The sequence below is a fragment of the Salarias fasciatus genome, chromosome 14, assembly GCF_902148845.1.
Source record: "Salarias fasciatus chromosome 14, fSalaFa1.1, whole genome shotgun sequence".
NCBI lineage: Eukaryota > Metazoa > Chordata > Actinopteri > Blenniiformes > Blenniidae > Salarias > Salarias fasciatus.
Window position 1 is genome coordinate 10,084,103 of NC_043758.1, and position 18,393 is coordinate 10,102,495.

At 41.1% G+C, this 18,393-nt stretch overlaps 1 protein-coding gene across 1 annotated transcript in view; it reads right to left on the reverse strand.

Annotated features, from left to right (window-relative positions):
- grik4 (glutamate receptor, ionotropic, kainate 4) overlaps window positions 1-5,828 on the reverse strand; it is a 283,909-nt gene extending 278,081 nt beyond the window's left edge. Inside the window, exon 1 of the mRNA XM_030107939.1 lies at window positions 5,713-5,828. The gene's annotated coding sequence lies outside the window, so the exon portion shown is untranslated. The remainder of the gene's footprint in view (window positions 1-5,712) is intronic.
- Window positions 5,829-18,393: the final 12,565 nt, after the last annotated feature.

Here is an 18,393-nt window from a genome sequence, read left to right on the forward strand (position 1 = left end):
GGGAGCAGACAAACATCAGTGGGCCTTATCTCTACTTCTCAGGAGCAGCCGGGGAAGAAGGAAGGAAAAAAGGCAGGTGGCCCAGCGGCAACACAAACAGGAGCAGACTGAGGCGGGCTCGTGAATTCAGTCGGCGCACAAATACAAACAGTTCATTAAACGCATGCATACACACACACGCGCGCGCGCACACACTCCTCTACACACACCAAAGTGCATCAAACTTTCTCTGGAAAGAAGGAACCGAGTGCATTCGACATGCAGTGTGTTGTTCCCGCTAAGCAGGTAAAGAAAATTTTTCTGAGAGCATCTACGATGAAAGTGCAGCAGAGATTAGTTTAATGAGCACAACGTACCAGAACCAGTTCAACATTTCCAATACGGCTGTGCAGAAGGATTTGTGCGGTGGCAATAGAGGATGCTGTGGTTGACACATACCGAGGGGCTATAATACACCATCTGCACCAAAGTGATATTTAATACTTGCATCTCATGCACGACTGCACATGCAGACGATGAAATTGAAACCCTCTTCCCCAAACCAGGTTCCTTGAGCCAAAGTCAGTAAAAAGTCAAATTCTGTCAGCAGCAGATTTCACACGGCACTGGTGCCTCAGAGAAATCCAATGTCTTTACAGCATGCTGTGTGTTCTGGCATTTGTATTCACAGCAAACTGGTGCTGCCTGTGGGGGAATGTAGTGGCTTAAAAATATGAAAAGCCTGCTTTCCCGCATATGAATATGAATTGGGTTTTACCGTCACTGGGACACAGAAGAGTTAGTAATTTGACATAAGCCAAATCAGCAGTTTGGCTTTTAGGGGAGAGCGCGTGGACATGTCACAGAAATGGCAACGCCAGGGTCACATTTGTTGATGAAACCACTCAAGTAGGACTGATATGAGAAAACAGGATAGCCTTGTTTTTGTCTATTTATCTCTTATTAATGTGTATGTATCAAACATACAGAACCCCTAAAACTACTGCTGCACCGTATGGTTCTGTTTACTTTCAAGTGGGAGAGACGAGTAATGACAGTGGAAGATTACAAACCACCTTATCTTAAAAACCCAACCCAATATGTACATAATCAGTTTTTTTCCTGTGACTCTCAGAAAGAACTCTTGCAAACATAAGTACGACTCTGACCCCAGCAGCTAACCTTGAACCCACACAAAGACTTGATGAGCAATCCTGCAACTTCATTTCAGTAAGTTTCAGTTAAAAGTTCAGAAAAGGTGTTGTACAATGAGGAGGAAAAACTTCTTGCCTCACAGGTCAGATTTTTCTTTCTTCTTTTACCTTATGTATTGAAAAAAAGATTTTGCTTGTTTTGAGTCTTTCAAACATATTAAACAAAAAATGACGAGCACAATGAATGCAATGAAAATTTAGATTTTGTCAAAATGTTTTAACATGGTTGTGTTTCTGCAGGTTTCCAGCAGAGAAGACACAGAAATCAGAAAAGGATCAGTGCAACGAGCCTAAGTCATGCTAAACTTGCATCCCTGCTTTGTTTCTTTGAGATATAAAGTTAGCTCCTCCTCTCCCTCGTGATTTATCTGAACAACCACTGCTCCTTGCATGAACCTAATGGAAGCACTTTCTGGCTGACCACAGTGGGAGAGCTGATAATTTATGCCCTTTTGTTTATTTAGCAAGCCACCGTGAAAGAGACTTTTTATGTAGTTGCCAAATCATGTTTCACACTGCGCTGAATAATCCAACCATTTTTTTTTTTCATGAGCATCCAAGTCCACCTATTACCTAACAGAGCAACCCCATCAGCATGGATGTTCTCACGCTGGGATATGAAACTGTGGTCGGAATGTTTTGGCCAAGACCTGTTTCTGCAGTTTCGTAGAATTAAAAAAAAAAACAAAAAAAAAAAAGATTAATGATAAACTTATTAACATTTTATGATGCTTGAAGGCATAATGGTGAAATGTTTTTAATTGTCCTCGTTGTAAATAATCTGACCAAGTCTAACTCATTAGAAACCAGTAATACAAGCATGTCCATGCAATTTATTGCACATTTAAAAGGGATTGTTGCAGCTGTTCATTCTTATGTATGCTGCCATTTTTTTGTAATGATTTAACGAGCAAAACATCCTCTGATTTTCACACCCTATTTATTCCAATAAAAACAGGCTGGATTTGTTGTAGATGGAGACCTTCTCAGTCCTCACCTACCGTATAATCCTCCTACGATGCTTTGTGATTCCTGCCTTAACAACACGGCGGATAGTTGTTGGAGTGAAGCCTCTAGAAGAAGAAAGTAACCACTCGCCTCTAAATAAAAAGCAGAGAACATGCAGCTCCTGCACACTCAGCCATGTGCTATAGGATCCACCTCTTTTGTCTAAAAATATATGATTTCTGCAGCTTTTGTCAGAAATCACACAACGCACAAATGCAAGGGAGGTCAACGAAAAAGCAGGAAGGTGGTCCAGAGAGGGAGGGAGACCAGAAAACTCGATGCCGAGGCTGCCTGCCTGCTTTCATGCTGTCAGTGTGTGGAGGATGAAAAGTTGCATTCAAGCCGACACATTGTTGTCATCTCGAGCTTTTTCTTTTCAGGCTGAGTGAAGCCTGCAACACACACATGCACATACAGATATTCATCAAGTCCTGGGAGAAAATCTGAAATGGGTATTTTAAAATCTCTATTGATCGCGTGACCTGGGAGATTAGTGCGAGAGAGGCAGGATTCAGAGGTTTCGCTCAAACGCTATCTACCGTGTAACCATGAGCTGCTTGCTACCAACACACACAAGACTTATCTTTGAAAAAATAAAGACAGCAACTTTTAAGCTCATGCGCTAAAATAATGCCAACTGCATCATTTATTCTGACCTACTGTGCTGCTTTACTAAACCTGTTTTTGAAGGTTTATGGTGACACATGGCGGTGTTTTGGTTCATTTTCACCTCAAAGTGAGACGAGTTCTCTTGTTACTAAGCAGCTGTAAATGGCTCCAGCCCCACAGCTCATTGTTGGACAGAGTATTGTGGAAGCAAAGGGAATGAAAGGACGGGAAACCTTTATGGGTTTGATTCCAAGCTGGTGCATTTCTGTGTTAAGTTACATGTTCTCACTGTGCTTGTATGGGTTTCTGAGCAGGTATATATTGAATAAGTTCAATTACCTTTGTTTTTTTATAAGTTAGAAAAAAAAAGTGATTCCTAAAAGAAATGCAACATGGAGAAGTATGAGTAAGTATTTCTAGATTGAACCTCGCCTGTTGTGCAATATCAAAATACGAATATTTCGATGACAATGCAAATGCTTGAGTGCTGAAGAATTTGCTGCATCCATTGACAAAAAAGGAGGAAAAAAAAGAATCATATTATGCCACTTGTCAGTCTGTCCTCAGCACTGAGAACTTAAGCATTATGTAATCACTGCCTCTTAACTACCGTGCCAAAAGGGAGCTTTGCAAAATATGCTATGTCTGGCACTAACAATGACTGTCATGAAAGAGGCATTCCAGGCTTCTTCAAAAGGAAAAAAAAACTTAACACAAAAGATCAGTGCGAAAAAAAAAAACAAAAAAAAGAATTAGAAAGAAGAAGTAAGGAAAATACAATTTTCTTCTTGAAATTACTGGTTAGAAAAAGAATGAAGGCAAGTGACAGTTGAAGGCAAGTTGAATCACCAGGTTTGTTTAGACCACTTTGGAGAAGCTGGTTAAAAAAAAAAAAAGAAAGGTAAAAATGGGTTTTTTATGGGTGCGTTTTACATGGATGGACAAAAACCTCTCAAGTAGAGAAATCTCAATAAAGTAATCCCTTTTCACACAAACGGTGCTAAGTTTTAGTCCAATAAGCAGCTTTTCTTGTCAAAACTAAATGCTGTAAAAAGTATTTTGTGACGTTGAGGGAAAAGCAAGCTTTGGTTTTACCCATAGTTCACTCAAAAGACAGAATGCACTACATGCCTGTCCTTGTATTATTTGAAACAATATTTTTTTCCCCAAGATACCAGGAAGGTTGTGACTAAAATCAGTGAGCAAAACATCTGTAGTTGACATGTTCACCAATAATCTAAACATTATTCGATTTTCATTTCATTCAAGTGACCATGTAATTAGCATATTGTCATGAGCATTTCCATGTTATCCAATTTCTTCACAAAACTCCAGTCTTTGTGCACACTTGATTTGCTTTGGGCTGTTAATTTACATAAAAACCCTCGGCACAGTGTGAAACAAGACCACAAAGTATGAGTCACATGAAGTGCACGTGAATCTGTCAGATCTGATGATCTCAATCATCATCCAGTTATCACTACGACAGAGCGTGAGCTTCCAAGGTGAACGCCATTCACCTTCTTATAACCTGCATCTTCTGCTTTTAATTCAGCCTGCGTTTTTCTGCGTTTTCCAGATCAACTTTCAAAGAGCTTGCTTCTAAAATTTGTTGCCTCCACTGATGTTTTTGTTTATAGACGAAGATGCAGCATACTAATCACGCTGGTAGGAGCGGAGATGTGTGTTTTCTCTAACTCAGTAGCTTCTCCAGCTTGCAGGAAGGAGCAACGCCGGGTCTTTTGGAGCTGGTGAGAAAATTGGAGATGTGGGCGGTGATTCAGAGGTCTATCCTCAAGTTTACTGGAGACTTTCTCAGATTGCTTATATATCCCTTCTCAAATTAACCTCTTGAACTCAGACATTCCCCTTAAATTGTGTTGTAAAACAATTTTGCCAATAAGTAGAGCGAAAGATTTGTAAACTTGAATCACTGTTTTGATTTAATGATGCTGAACTGCTGAATAACATTTTTCTTAAGTGAAATGTTTTATTGCACGCATGAGAAGTGAGTCATTGAATATTCTGTCAAGAAGATTTTAACCGGAAGAAAACTCTGAATTTTAACATGATAGGATTAAATTTGTTTCATTATCAATAAAACAGATGTGTTTTAATGATGGATCCATCTCTTATGTTTTTTTTTCCAAACTAACTGCTGGTCTATAAAACCCACAAAGTCCACTCACCAATTGCTTCATTAGGTGTACTTTTACAATCTATTGTAATTCACTACAACACCGCGACCATAAATGCTGCTTTAGGAAAGATGAGATAAAGTTTTATCTGTTTATTTTCCGGGCTGTAGTCTGTGGTGGTGTTGAGCTTGACTGCATCAAATGGGAAGCGAGTTCAGGTGTGCATCTCAGGCTTCAGTCAGCTGGAAAAAGCCCCAGATGATGATCGTGCGCTAACTTTGAAGTAACCATATATCATACGGTGCATTCTGACAACATAATAAGAGTCAGGCAGCGAAGGCATGCAGTGGTTTTCTGTGAGTCGCCTCTCTACTTTCTCAATGACCTTCCTTATATCTGGAGCTTGTACTACTTTGCACTATCGGGTGTTTTCAATATTTTTGGCCACGTCATAATATAATGCATTCAATTTCAACGCCAGCAAAGCACAACCTCAAAACCGTACAAATTGGTAAATCAAAGCAGCTGTGATGAAATGGAGCACTTCCACCTCTAACTTTCACCGTGTTTTCCATCTTCACTTCATTTCTTTGCACCCTCTTGCACACATGTCCGAGTCTCCAAGCTTTCAGTCCCCAGGTGGCAGAGGGACCTTAGCCTAAACTTCCAGTCATTCATTATTTCCTCACTCTCCTTCAATCTCGTCGTGCCGCCATTGAGCAGGGCAGGCGAGTGGCGGCTGATTACAAAACATCTTCTCCTACCTTTGATCTCCTGAGGTGTGGGGCTCTAATCCATCTTGCGGCACCGGGGGCCGTGTGATCTGGGTGGTTGTGGTCGCCACTTAGCTTCTCCTCATCTCACGTACACATATAGCTCTCGCACCTGGGTTTTCACAGACGGCGTATATCTATATGCATTTATTCACGAAGGACACATTCAGGAAACCCTGCAAGACAGAAATGGAGAGAAAAAAAGGGATGAGAAAGAAGAAAGTCAGGACACAAAGTAAGATGGATATTCCGTGATCTTCAAACACTGACTTAAATGCAGTCCCACAATGTAAAGAATTTCAGTTGCAGTTTAATTCCGTGGAAGTTTTAAGCATTGGATACATTTCTGTAGCCTTCATTTTATGGTTTTTGGATCAAGAGCTTTGCAAATGACTACATTCCTATCATTTTCCACAAGCTAATGTTTTCTTTTAATGTAGTTCTCTTTTACACCATCAAAACATTTCTGCAATTGTGGTTATTTTAAGGCAATGGGAGATTAAAAAACACACACACACACACACTCCAAGAATCCTGCAGTTCTGCTTAATAGCCTAAAAGTAATCAATAGCTTTCAAGAAGCAAGTAGAGAGGAAATCTATGAGAATATGAATCAAACATCTGACTGTGTACATGCTTTCACAGTTCATTCATTAATGCTGACACACTGTAGTAAGTTTGGATGCTGCTCTGTAAACTGCAGTTTCAAAGTTCACGCCCTTCTTTTGCTGATGGTCTTATTTCACTCTTTGTCCTTTACTCAGCTCGACACTCTTCCTCTCTGCATGGTGCATCCAGCAGTTCACTGTCACTGTTCATCCTGTGGAGCCTCATCAGCATTCAAAACAGCACCTAATGCACAGTATTGCCAGACAATCTCCACAGTAAATGACAATGTAAACGTCACTTACAAGAAGAGCATTAATCTCATGTCATTGCATTTTAATAGCACACTTGCTCCAAAGAGAGATAAACGTCTCGGCGCAGATCAGGATCATCACTTTATCACCTCGTGTCAGCTCACATACACCGTAAACATGCATGGGCATAAACAAGCACCTCTTCATCTGTCTTCACAGGTCACAACAGCAACTCATCTGCCTCAGTCTCACCTAATATCTGCCTTCTTCACTGTTATACAAGACAAAACTTCATTGGATGTCAGGAATTAAGACATGCTTGGTGAATGCTTTTCTTCTACCTTGCAGCTTTCTTCAGTGAACTAATCCCTCCTCAGCACACGTTCTCATGCTCATCTATTCTGGTTACTCCCAGTTAAACTATGACAATCTCTGCTGCCACAAGTACATCGGTTACTGACACGGGATTGAGGTAATATTTCAGTTGACAAAAAAAAAAAAAAAAAAAAAAATCAACCAGACGAAAAGATTTTGAACAAACTAATTGATAGATTGACACGTGCAAGGTACAACAAAAGCCTGTCAGACTCCATAGACCCACTTCCTGCTGTGAACATCACCCAGTTATCCAAATGAAAGACGTGCACAGCAAGAGAAAGAATAGTTTGAAATAGAAAAGACAGCAGTTGTCAGTTTTTCTGCTTTTGTTTCTCTGACTCTTGACTTGCTGCCACCAGGTCTGACATAATGTTATATTAATGAAGCAAAATATGAGGCATTATTGACAAGATGTTTTATTCTAAAAATACCTGGACTGAATTTGCCTTTCTTTTGGGTATTTCCTGTCTGATTAAAGCTCCTGTGTACAGCTTAATGCAGATTCCTTCAACAACAGATTTTCTTGTGATGAAGCACTTCTGAGGCGCTACAGTTACTTGCTTGCTGGTAACTTTCACTTTGCATTTGCAACAAATGGGAGTGTGGGGGCGGAGGTGGCGGGGGGGGTGGGGGCTGTTTTTCCTCAATGAGATGTGATCACATCACAAACAACCTCAGTCATGGATTTGTAGTCTTGGGCTCCTTGGTGAAACTGTTGGGAACCAGTAATCTAGTCAAAGCATGATCTAATTCACTGCCAATAAACCAGGATGAAATTCTGCTCGTCTTTGATGTGAGGATCTGATTTGGCCTGAGTACCGGTCGATTTTGGCTCTTCTTTCCCATGAACAACACAAAAACTGAAATACTGCAAACACTGCTACTTTTACCAACTCAGACTTGTCCTGAAAGTTGGCCAAGTATTTTTGTCGCGGAGATGAATCATTTCTTGTGTTCAATCAATGCATTGCTTTATTCAGCCAAGAAGTCCACTCGTCTGTAATTACTCATAAAAGGTTTTAAAGAATGCATGTGTCTAGCTTGAGACAATTTACAGTGAGAACAGAGTAAAAGGTTAGATCAAATGAATATGTGAAGCTGTGGAAGGGAATGTGAGATAAATATTAATCGGAAAACTATTGAAGTGCTGACATATGTAGAGGGTGAGTGCGGGGAAAGGATATTGTTGGTGATTTATTCCTTCAGCCTACTTGCCTGTCTAACTTATTTCCCTTCTTCCTTCTGCTTTTCTGTTGTTCTTTCCGCTGCCGAGAAGCTTCAGGCTGCGGTTTACAAGGCAACGGTAGAGATTCCATTTTCAGCCAGAAGAATAAACTCTATTGAATTGCTGGACCTGCAAGTGACCACTTGAAATTTCACCGTGTTCTGCAGGAATATTGAAAGGAAAGTCTAAAATATGCAGTCAGCACATTAAAAAGAGCCCACACTATTACGTACACCAAACAGTCAGAGCACGACGACCACCTGCCTGATATCATGTCCCTCTTCTGCTGTCAAAACAGCCCCGACATGCGAATGAGCTCCACTAAACCTCTCAGGGTGTCTCGTCCTGTGAGGGACCAGCTGTTAGGAGCAGACCCTCCGTGTTTTCGAAGTTGTGAAATAGAGTGAGACCATGCTCTGCACCCACCTAAATTTCTACTTTCTGTTGTTTCCAAAACATCACCTTTGGGAAGTAAATATCAATATTATGAGGTTATGTTTCACATCTTGCATAGCATTCTCTGATTGGACATTTGAAAATCAATTCAATAACTGGAGTTCATTTGATACAATCGTACTCTGAATACTATATACGAAAGCAGTTGCTTCCTGTGTCCAATTAGTTTGAAAGGAAGAGCAGCAAATTAAATTTAAACCTTTTCCAAATTCCTAAATCAGCCACATTTTTATTTCTGAACATGCCTGCAAAAAATAACACGCTGTTGAATTGAGACAACTGTGAATTATTTTCATTGGTAGGCATATAATATGGTCGAAACAGTTGTGCTTTGCTGCAAGGCACATTTTAAAATATATACACAACCACTGCACCGCAAAAAACTACATGATGAGAAAAGACCCTCAGAAGGAGTTTCTTTGGACCATCTGCACAAGAAGATGATTACCCTGAGGCTTCAATTTTTCTGCAAGCCCAAACTCGACTATAATGCAGTACGAGGTAATTGTAAAAATAATGGCCAGGGAAATCTTCCACAGGTAATACCCATGTCAATTATAAATACGGCTGAGTGTTCTGTCATGAGCGACACAAACAAGGATCTTCAGGCAGTGGCGGTCTGGAGTTTAGAGAAGCAGAATTTGGATTAGAAGAGTGCAGGTTTCAATCCCTCATCAGGAGACCACCGTGGCTCCGTGAGCAAGACCCTTGACCCCCACGAGCTTCCCAGGGGAAAGTCCACTGTTCTAAGAATATGTATTGAAGGTTAAATGACGCAAAGCAATTTCCTCAAGAGGGATCACTCAAGGAAATGTGTAACTTTATGACAAATCGAATACAAACACAATCAATCTGTCGAAAAACTAAATCTGTGAATGACAGAAAACGTGAGTCAAAGAGTGTCACTTAAAGTCTAACAATACAGTCATCACATATTCTGGATTCCTGTGAGTAAAAATAATGACAGGCCGCAAGGAAAGTCACAATGTGTGATTAATATAATCAGTTATGGCTGAATTCAATTTTGCAGCTTCGTTTCATTCAGGGTTAATATCATTAGTGACACATTTTAAATAATGATTGCAACAGGAAAAAAGACATGCTGTACAGCACACTCTGACTGTGATTACCTCCGCCAAGGAGGCTATGTAATCACGTCGGTTTGTTGGTTGGTTGGTTGGTTGGTTTGTTAGCAACATTACGGAAAAAGTTATGGACGGATTGCAATGAAACTTTGTGGAAAGGTGGGTCTTGGGCTAACTTAGAATCCATTAAATTTTGGTGATGATCCGAATCACTGTCTGGATCCAAGAATTTTTTAAAGGATTCTTTATCATTGAGAGATAGGGCAGTCTTTCACATAGTTGGGCAGGCCCGCCGACAGGGGGGGACAAACGCCTGGTTCACCGCGTGCAGAAGCGCTGCGCACCGAGTTTTAGATCGGCGCCCCTGATAACCGATCTGACGATTCATCCAGGAGGCGCGGGGGAGTGCCGCGCTCGTAGCGGCTCGCACCGCGGACCGCGGGCGCTCCGCTCCTCTCCATTTTCTCCGCGAGCCGCGCATCGTGGATCGCCAGTTATAAAGCTGGACAGAGCAGATCGCACCAGACAGGAAGTCGGGAACAGAAAATACAAGAGAATCCGGTCCATTTTCACATTAAAATGAAGTAAAATAACATAAATTATGTTGCTTTTCGGTTTTCCTTTTCAGATAAACACACACACTCACACAGGGAGAGAGAGGGCGAGAGAGAGAGGCACCACACACCACAGCGCTCCGCTCCGATCACACCCCCGATCACAATGTGGTTTTATTATACTTATATATGGTTTTCTTATTTTGTTGGTGACTGATTTGAGCTGTGGCGGAGGTCTGCGCTCTCTGAGTGCCAGTTTCTAGTTTCTGTTTTGTTTTAGTGTTTCAGTAGTGCACTTATCCTTATTGGTGTATTTCTATTTCTGAACATTTTTATGTCAATACTTCTGTTTTTTTTTTCCTGATTAGATAGAGTAGTGAATAAATTAATGTCACTCTATATTCGGTAAACTAGAGTTCTAGAGAACAGGGTGGGTGCATAACATACATGATACATTCTGAGTCAAAGAGGACATTAAAAAAAAAAAGATACAGTTGAAATGCTCATGAGCACAATTGACTAATCATATTACCAGACCTAAATGTGTTTAAGCGTGTTGACATGGTCACGAGGAGCGACTGAAGCTCAAACCGAGCGTGAGAATGGGCGAGAAAGGCGCTTTACACGACTTTGAACGTGGCATAGTTGTATGTGCCAGACAAGCTGGTGCATTTCAGAAACGGCTAATCTACTGGGATTTTTCAGGTGCAAACATCTCTAGGGCTTACAGAGAACCATCCACAAACAGAAAATACCCAGTTATCGGCAGTTCTGTGGGCAAAAAAAAGCTTTGTTGATGCCAGAGGTCAGAGGAGAGGCCAGGCTGGTTCGGGATGATAGAAGGGCAAGAGTAACTGAAATAAACACCGGTCACAACAAAAGTAAACAGAAAACCATCTGTAACCCAACTTTGCAGGTGGTGTGCTACAGAAGCAGATGAACACACTCGGTTCAAATGCAATAAATCTGAAATGCTGGAACATTAATACAGAGCAGAAGCTCTGCTGGATGTGGAAGCACCTGGCTGAATTTATGTCACCAAGACAAACAACAAACGTTCTGGTAAAAGGGGGTTTTACCTGCAACTAACAGGAGGTACCTGATGTTGTGGCCCTTGTGTTTACAAATAGAAGAGAGCATTACCATCTCTCTCAACAGATTAAAAAAAAATGTTTCAACATGCAACTGTTGACATTTGAGACAATGCGGGAACTTTCTGTAACAGCGTCTTAAGCTTAAATGCCGTCAGTCCGTGAGGATTATCAGGATTTCAAGACTCAATATATAACGGGCTGATCATTGTAATCAGTCAAGTTTGGCTGAGTGCTTAGAAGCAGGATTTTCTGTGGTATGGCAAACTGATAGATACATTACGGCTTTAAACGGAATTTAACATCATCTGTCTTCATGATTAATCTGCAGATGGCATTTCAGTTGAGCACCGAGCAGCATTTGAAAAGTGCTCTGTCTTACTTTTCAATTTATCAAAGGCATACTATCGAGGATGTCAGATGAGACTTTTTAGTAATATATATCCACTAATATCTGAAAACATTTTTTAATTGACTGGTTACGAAGATGAAGTTGGAAGTGGCGTTGTAGGGCCTGTTTACTGCTAAATGAATCCTTCTCTTAAATTGCTGCTGCAAAGGAGAAGCTGAGGTGTGTGGGAGAAGCTACCCTAATTCAACTTGATAAAATGCTGTCCTAAAGCTCCTTTATGTTGATTTACTCCTAAGCATGTTGTACTATTTTGAGCGTTGCAACAGTACATGACATATGCAGATTGATATTTCACCATGAAATCAATTCAATATGGAAAGGGCAGGAGAGCCGTATGGATTTTTCTGTTTTGCTCTGGCACCACCATCAATCCCTATAGGTAATCTGGGAAAAGGGACAAACAGGAGAGAACAGACAAGACAGCAAGCTAAGAGCTGCTGCAGCCGAGGTGACGGGCTGGGAAGGTTTTGATTTATCGGCCCTCTATAGTGCAGTGTAGCAACCCACCACTCCAAAGCGTTTTCAGTGGGATATATAATTTGTGTTAGTGTGTCCACTTCAAAAAAAAAAAAAAAACCCTCAAACTATGCATTTTCTAAGACTCACTTATGCATTGGATGGAAACTTAAAATGTTCCTGACAATTTCATTTTATTTGACAATCACACATTTGCACTGACTTGGATGGTTTTGTTTATTAAACTATTCACCATTAAGCAGTATTTTTCTGCACTGATCTGAAACACACTTGAGTCATTGCAGCACCTAGATCCAAAGGATTATTAGGCAGACAATCAATAAAAAAGACTCCATCCTCTGTTTTGTTTCAGCTTGTATCTGCAAGAATTACTTAGCTTTTATTGAGCACATTGGTATTTGGAAAACCATAAAAAGCAGGAAATCAAAAAAGACAAAGTGTGGTTGAGACCCCTTGCTCAACTCAGGAAAACAAAATGTGTAAGCATAACTGTATTAGAAAACAATGAAAACAATGAGTTTGATTCTAGGAATGGATCCTTAATTACCAGATTCATACTGTCAATGGAAAACTCCTAAAATGTAAGAAATGACTTGTACACGAGAGGGCATCACTCTGAAACTGACATAGCGGACTTAATTTTATGAGGGACATTTTGTAGCTTTGGACTATATTTCTTGTTTTCTAACCTTTGTATCACAGATCTTCTCAGTCTGTCACTCGGCTTGTAGCCTGACCAGTCAGCTCTCGGCTACTGTCCCTTAAAACTGAACTCCATTGCTTCGCCTGCAGTTATGAAGGAATATAGCTTCCTATCGGTCTGTGCCATGACCCCAATTGGAGCGCCATATTCAATGCAACACACAGGAGAGATGAGAGGCGGCAGAAAGCTGTGCAGGCAGGCTGCAGGGGACCGATAAAGCTTTTAGAATTCACGAGCTGTCATCACCCTCCCTGACGCTGACCCATCCCACTCCTCCTCCGTCAACCCCCAGGTGGCAACGGGGCATTAGGTGAAAAGTTGTGTACAGTGACACCACAAACATGAAGGCGCGAAGGAACACATCCCCACCATCTTTTCCAAAGACCCGCACAAGTTAGTGGATACTCAGACAGGAAAACAGATTTGATCAAAAACAATGCCCTAATCCTTTCATTGTTCAGTAATCTAGCTGTCGGAACATTTTGATAAAATATTCAGTGACAAATTGGAGTATTTTCAGTGAACACCAACGCAAGGAAAAACTGCTCGTACCTAAATATGTCACAACTACATTTGCAAAAGAAAGTGCAGAGTGAGAGAGACAAAAGCAGACTGTGGATAGGTGAGGAAAGAAAGAGCTTTAAAAAGACACACAGCAGCAGCGTACCAATGGAAAGTGGGTGATAGGCGGTGAGGAGAAGTGTTCTGAAGGAAACTGGGTTAGACTACTGTGGTTTTGATGATTAGCTATGCTACCAGACGGCACTATATTTTCAATTCTATGAGGCATTCTCGAACAGATTCATTTTATAGGTCATGTTTTTTTTTCCCTCCCTAAACTTGGCCAGTCATTGGAAGATGTTATGATTGACAAGCCAGCGCCAACTCAGTCATGTGGTGTGAAGTGTATAGACTTCTTAAAGCCAAAGCTACTTACACCTAACACCTCCAAAAGTAAATACACATTCATTCTTATTTGAATAAACCATTCTACCAAAAGGCTGTGAGATTCCCGTGCACAGTGAGCTGGGCTACAGCTGAAAGTTTGACGATCGGAGCTGTTAAGCTGCATGCTATTGTGACCTTCAGACCTTTTTGATGGTGTGGCCTCTCTGAACCTTGAAATGAAAAGTACGCTCCAATCAGAGAGCAGCAGCTGGACATCAAGCTGTGTATATAAATAAAACATGGCAGAGCGATAAAATGCATGGGTGGACAAGGAGGGGTGGATGGTCGGGGGGGGTTACGGTGGATCTATGAGACCGATTGAAATAGATTGGGTGACCTGCACTGGAGAACAGAGAAGTTGCAGCAGAGGGGGCAGGGCATTTTAGGAGCCTGGAAGTTGAGTAAGTGGCGGACTGCCACATTGGGCATTGCGGGACAGAACAGACTCATTTAGGCATCTGCAGTTGATGCTGCTGAATGGCGAAAGTGCTTCCTCTGCTGCTGGTTTCAGGGACGTGCCTGGAGTGTAGAGTAACCTTCTTCCTGTGGCCTGGGGCCTTAAATCAGTTCTGCACTAGACACACCGACAAGCAGCTGCGCACGCACGTGCACATACACATACACACGCACATGCACGCGCACACTCACTTCCAGTGATTCTCTCCCACTCCCTTTCTCATTGCCGGCAGAGATGCCCCATGTGCTCGTTGTAACCCTCGGGTGAGACTTAAGAAGGCAATATTGACCTTGAACGAGATCACATTCAAAATTCTAAATCTGGTTTGAAGATACAATAGTACGGACAGGTAGCAGGCCATGGCATATATGACAGTGGTGAAGATGAGCTTCAGACGGTTCCCTCAAAGCTCTAACTGATGCAATGCTACGGACATTCAAGAAACGGATGAAGGAGCCCCGAGGTGTATTGTCCTGCCAGAAGGGAAGGATTTCAGAAACCTATTTGATCCAGACAGCCTGTGAGTGATATCGAGCATTAGCGATGGTAGAGCTCCCACACTTACAGGTGTGTCCTTGCTTGGATCTCCTGGGTGGCCAGAATTACGGGAGCAACATGAGTTTTAACCTTACCGAGGACGCCAGGCGTTCATGTATCCTCAGGTTGTTCTGGTTCATTTATAATACATGGCCTAGAGTACAATATGCTTCCCTGAGGGTACACAGGTATATACATAATTTAGCACACATTCCATGAAAGCACAAGATACACAGTCCTACCTGGATTTTTGTGTGTGTGTGTGTGTGTGTGTGTGTGTGTGTGTGTGTGTGTGTGTGTGTGTGTGTGTGTGTGTCAGTATGCTGTGACGATAACAATACTGCTACTCATGGATTTAAAAAAAAAAATCAAAATTAATGAACAAATTAACAAAGAAACAATAACAAATATTGCAGCTTTCTTATTTTGGTCACAGAGACAAGCACATGAAAAGCTGAGCTACGGCCACCACACACAGCTGATCTGGTCACTGATATCGAATCAAGATTAGTATCTGCTCTCACACACATGGCTCCCCTCTGTCTCATGATTGTTTGTTTAGGGTCCCGATGGATTGTTTGCTTTGGCTGTGAACAAAAAGCTGTTTCTCTCTCTGGTTGAGTGATACCCTTCTCAGGTTAATCCCGGTTGCTTGTTTCTTTTTCCCCATTAAATCAAAGGAAGGATTTCACCTGCATTGCAGGTTATTTAGCCTTCACTTCCAGATTTGAACCACCAGAGTGTTTTCACAAGTCAACACAGCTTTCTCAACCCAGACTTTGTCATGAGTAATTTCACGCAGAACGGGAATATGGTTTGAGGTTTATATTTAGGAGTTTTCACTCAGCAAGCAAACTCATGATGTCCAAAACAGAAGCCACATCACAACAATGCTCAGTCTGTTGTTTGCATTTCTGTCAGTCGCTCTACAATCCCCAGAAGGTTCTCTCAGTCTCTATACAATAAAGCACGGCCAGGGAAACCCGAGAAACATTTCTATCAGGGATAGTACCTTTCAGAAGTACTTGTTCCTTGTGAAGTAGGGTTACTTCTTTGTTTGTTTATTTTTACAACTGTGGGAAAAAAAGCCCTCCCTCACAGATGTTGTACCACATACTGTGCCCCAATAATTTTCACCACACACGTGCTTAGAATCAGACCAAGTTTTCTTCTTCTGGTTGAACGATTGATTGAATGTTATAGATGCACCCACACCAACACTGGGCCCGATACGAGAACGTGCACTCAAACACTTCAAGAAAACTACAGTGAATTCTTAAGAGCGGGTGAAATGTTATCTGAAACTAGAATTTGGCACTCAGAGAGCGCAGACCTCCGCCACAGCTCAAATCAGTCACCAACAACAATAAGAACACCATATATAATAAAAAAAACACAAACAATGTATGGGAGAAAGCTGTTTGTTGCATGTTCATATCTGAGAGTGTTGCCTCACAGTGACTGACACTCCGGAATCCCCCTATTTTTGTCTGTTCTGGATCCTGGTATCCGGAATACTTCCGTGATCTGGATCAGCAGCTGATATCTCTTAGAGTCATTGAAGAACTTACACTGTAATTTTTTGCTAAGCCCCCTTGTCATTTATTGTTGAGTTATCCACAACTATGTCAAAGACTGCCCTATCTCTCAATGATAAAGAATCCTTTAAAAACTTCCTGGATCCAGACAGTGATCCGGATCATCACCAAAATTTAATGGATTCTAATTTAGTCCAAGACCCACCTTTCCACAAAGTTTCATTGCAATCTGTCAATAACTTTTTCCGTAATGTTGCTAACAGGCCAACAAACCAACCAAACAACAAACCAACAAACCGACGTGATTACATAACCTCCTTGGCGGGGGTAATAAGAAAGCTCCACATGAAAATGAAACATTGTGAAAACAAACGTTATTGTAATAGAACTACTTTACTAATCCCAGAGGGAAATTCATTTAAACTCCACAATAAGTTATTTATCAGAAACTAGCTGGATATTAATTTCATAATCTGATTATAGTGGACTAATTGCTTCAATAGTCAATGAATGTTGGATCATCAAAATAAATATTGCGGCCCGATACATGAACCTGGAATATGCTCACAGTGCTAACCACCGCACTAAGAAAATGTTTTCCAGCTTTTTCATGGCCACAGAAGTCAATATCACCACAGCTTATTGCCAAGGAGATGAATGATATTTGAAGTTTGTAAAAACATCTTACATGTGCCTAGCCTGTCAAACTCTTCTTAGATGACAGCACAGTGAATAAAACCTTCACTACAGCAGTGGAAGGTGGAAATCAACATCGTATATCATTCCACGTTTCAATCACGGCAACACAAACATCTCATCATCCAACATGCACGTTTGTTCAATGAGGTCTACAGGATGAGCATGCCCGTTTCAAGCTCTGTCATCTCTACTTTAGAATGTTTTCCCAATGTGTTCATTTGCTGTCACGGAACTGAGAAAAATATGTTATTGTGCTTCTAATATTGAGAAACTATCACTTCCCGGACAGGCATCCACCAAAACAAATCAAATGCTGTGGTGGATATTTTTATATTCTCATTTCTCTCTCTTCCTCCAAGCCTCATTCACTCCTCCTCTGAGCAATGATTCATTAGTGTGTTTGTGTGCCATAGGCTAATTTACACACTCCTGTGATCATTATGAGCTGCATGCCCTTAGAGCGCTTCATAAAGTATCCATCCCCTCTATTGATCCAAATCTGTCTGTCTTTCAAGTCTCCCGGTGCTTTCACTTTTGTTTGGTCTGTTTCTTTACCCAACCTGTTTGCACACTGCAGCCAGGAGACACGCACTGACAGTATGGCACAATAATAGTTCTTTGATGAGACGTTTGACCATGAAAACAAGCCGACATTGAGGCAGGGCCTTGAGAGACGGACTGGTCTGTGGTCAGTGGCTGCAATGAATTCCAAGTTTAATTTGTGAATGCATAAAAACTTCTGAAGTTAAAAGGTTGTTGCATTTGCTTGAGTATTGGACTGTAAATCCACAGAAACATGAATACATTCACGCAGCGCTCAAGGACTCAGGCAGCGTCCAAATCCTGCATGGCCTGAAGTGGTGATGATTTGATTCTTGGAAATGTTTGACGTCATCTAATGTGTCATTTATAGGTATTGATTCTACAGCATGGGCAAAAGCAACACAGTTCATTTACAAGTTTTCAAAGTTTGTTGAGAGCCACAACTTAAACCTTTACATCAAGCTGATAAATTACAAACCGGCGTTTCATGATGCCAAATAAATGCATAATACCATAAAATGACACACGGAATGATGGAAGAAAACATTTGTTTTCATCACTAAATAGAAACAAACTATCATTTACAGAGTCAAACAATTGTCCACCGTTTTTCACAAAAACTACAAAAAAAAATAAGAATAACAATAATCAATGATCGCTGTGAAAGACAATATCACTGAGGCTTTAGGGTGGTGATATCTCAACTATT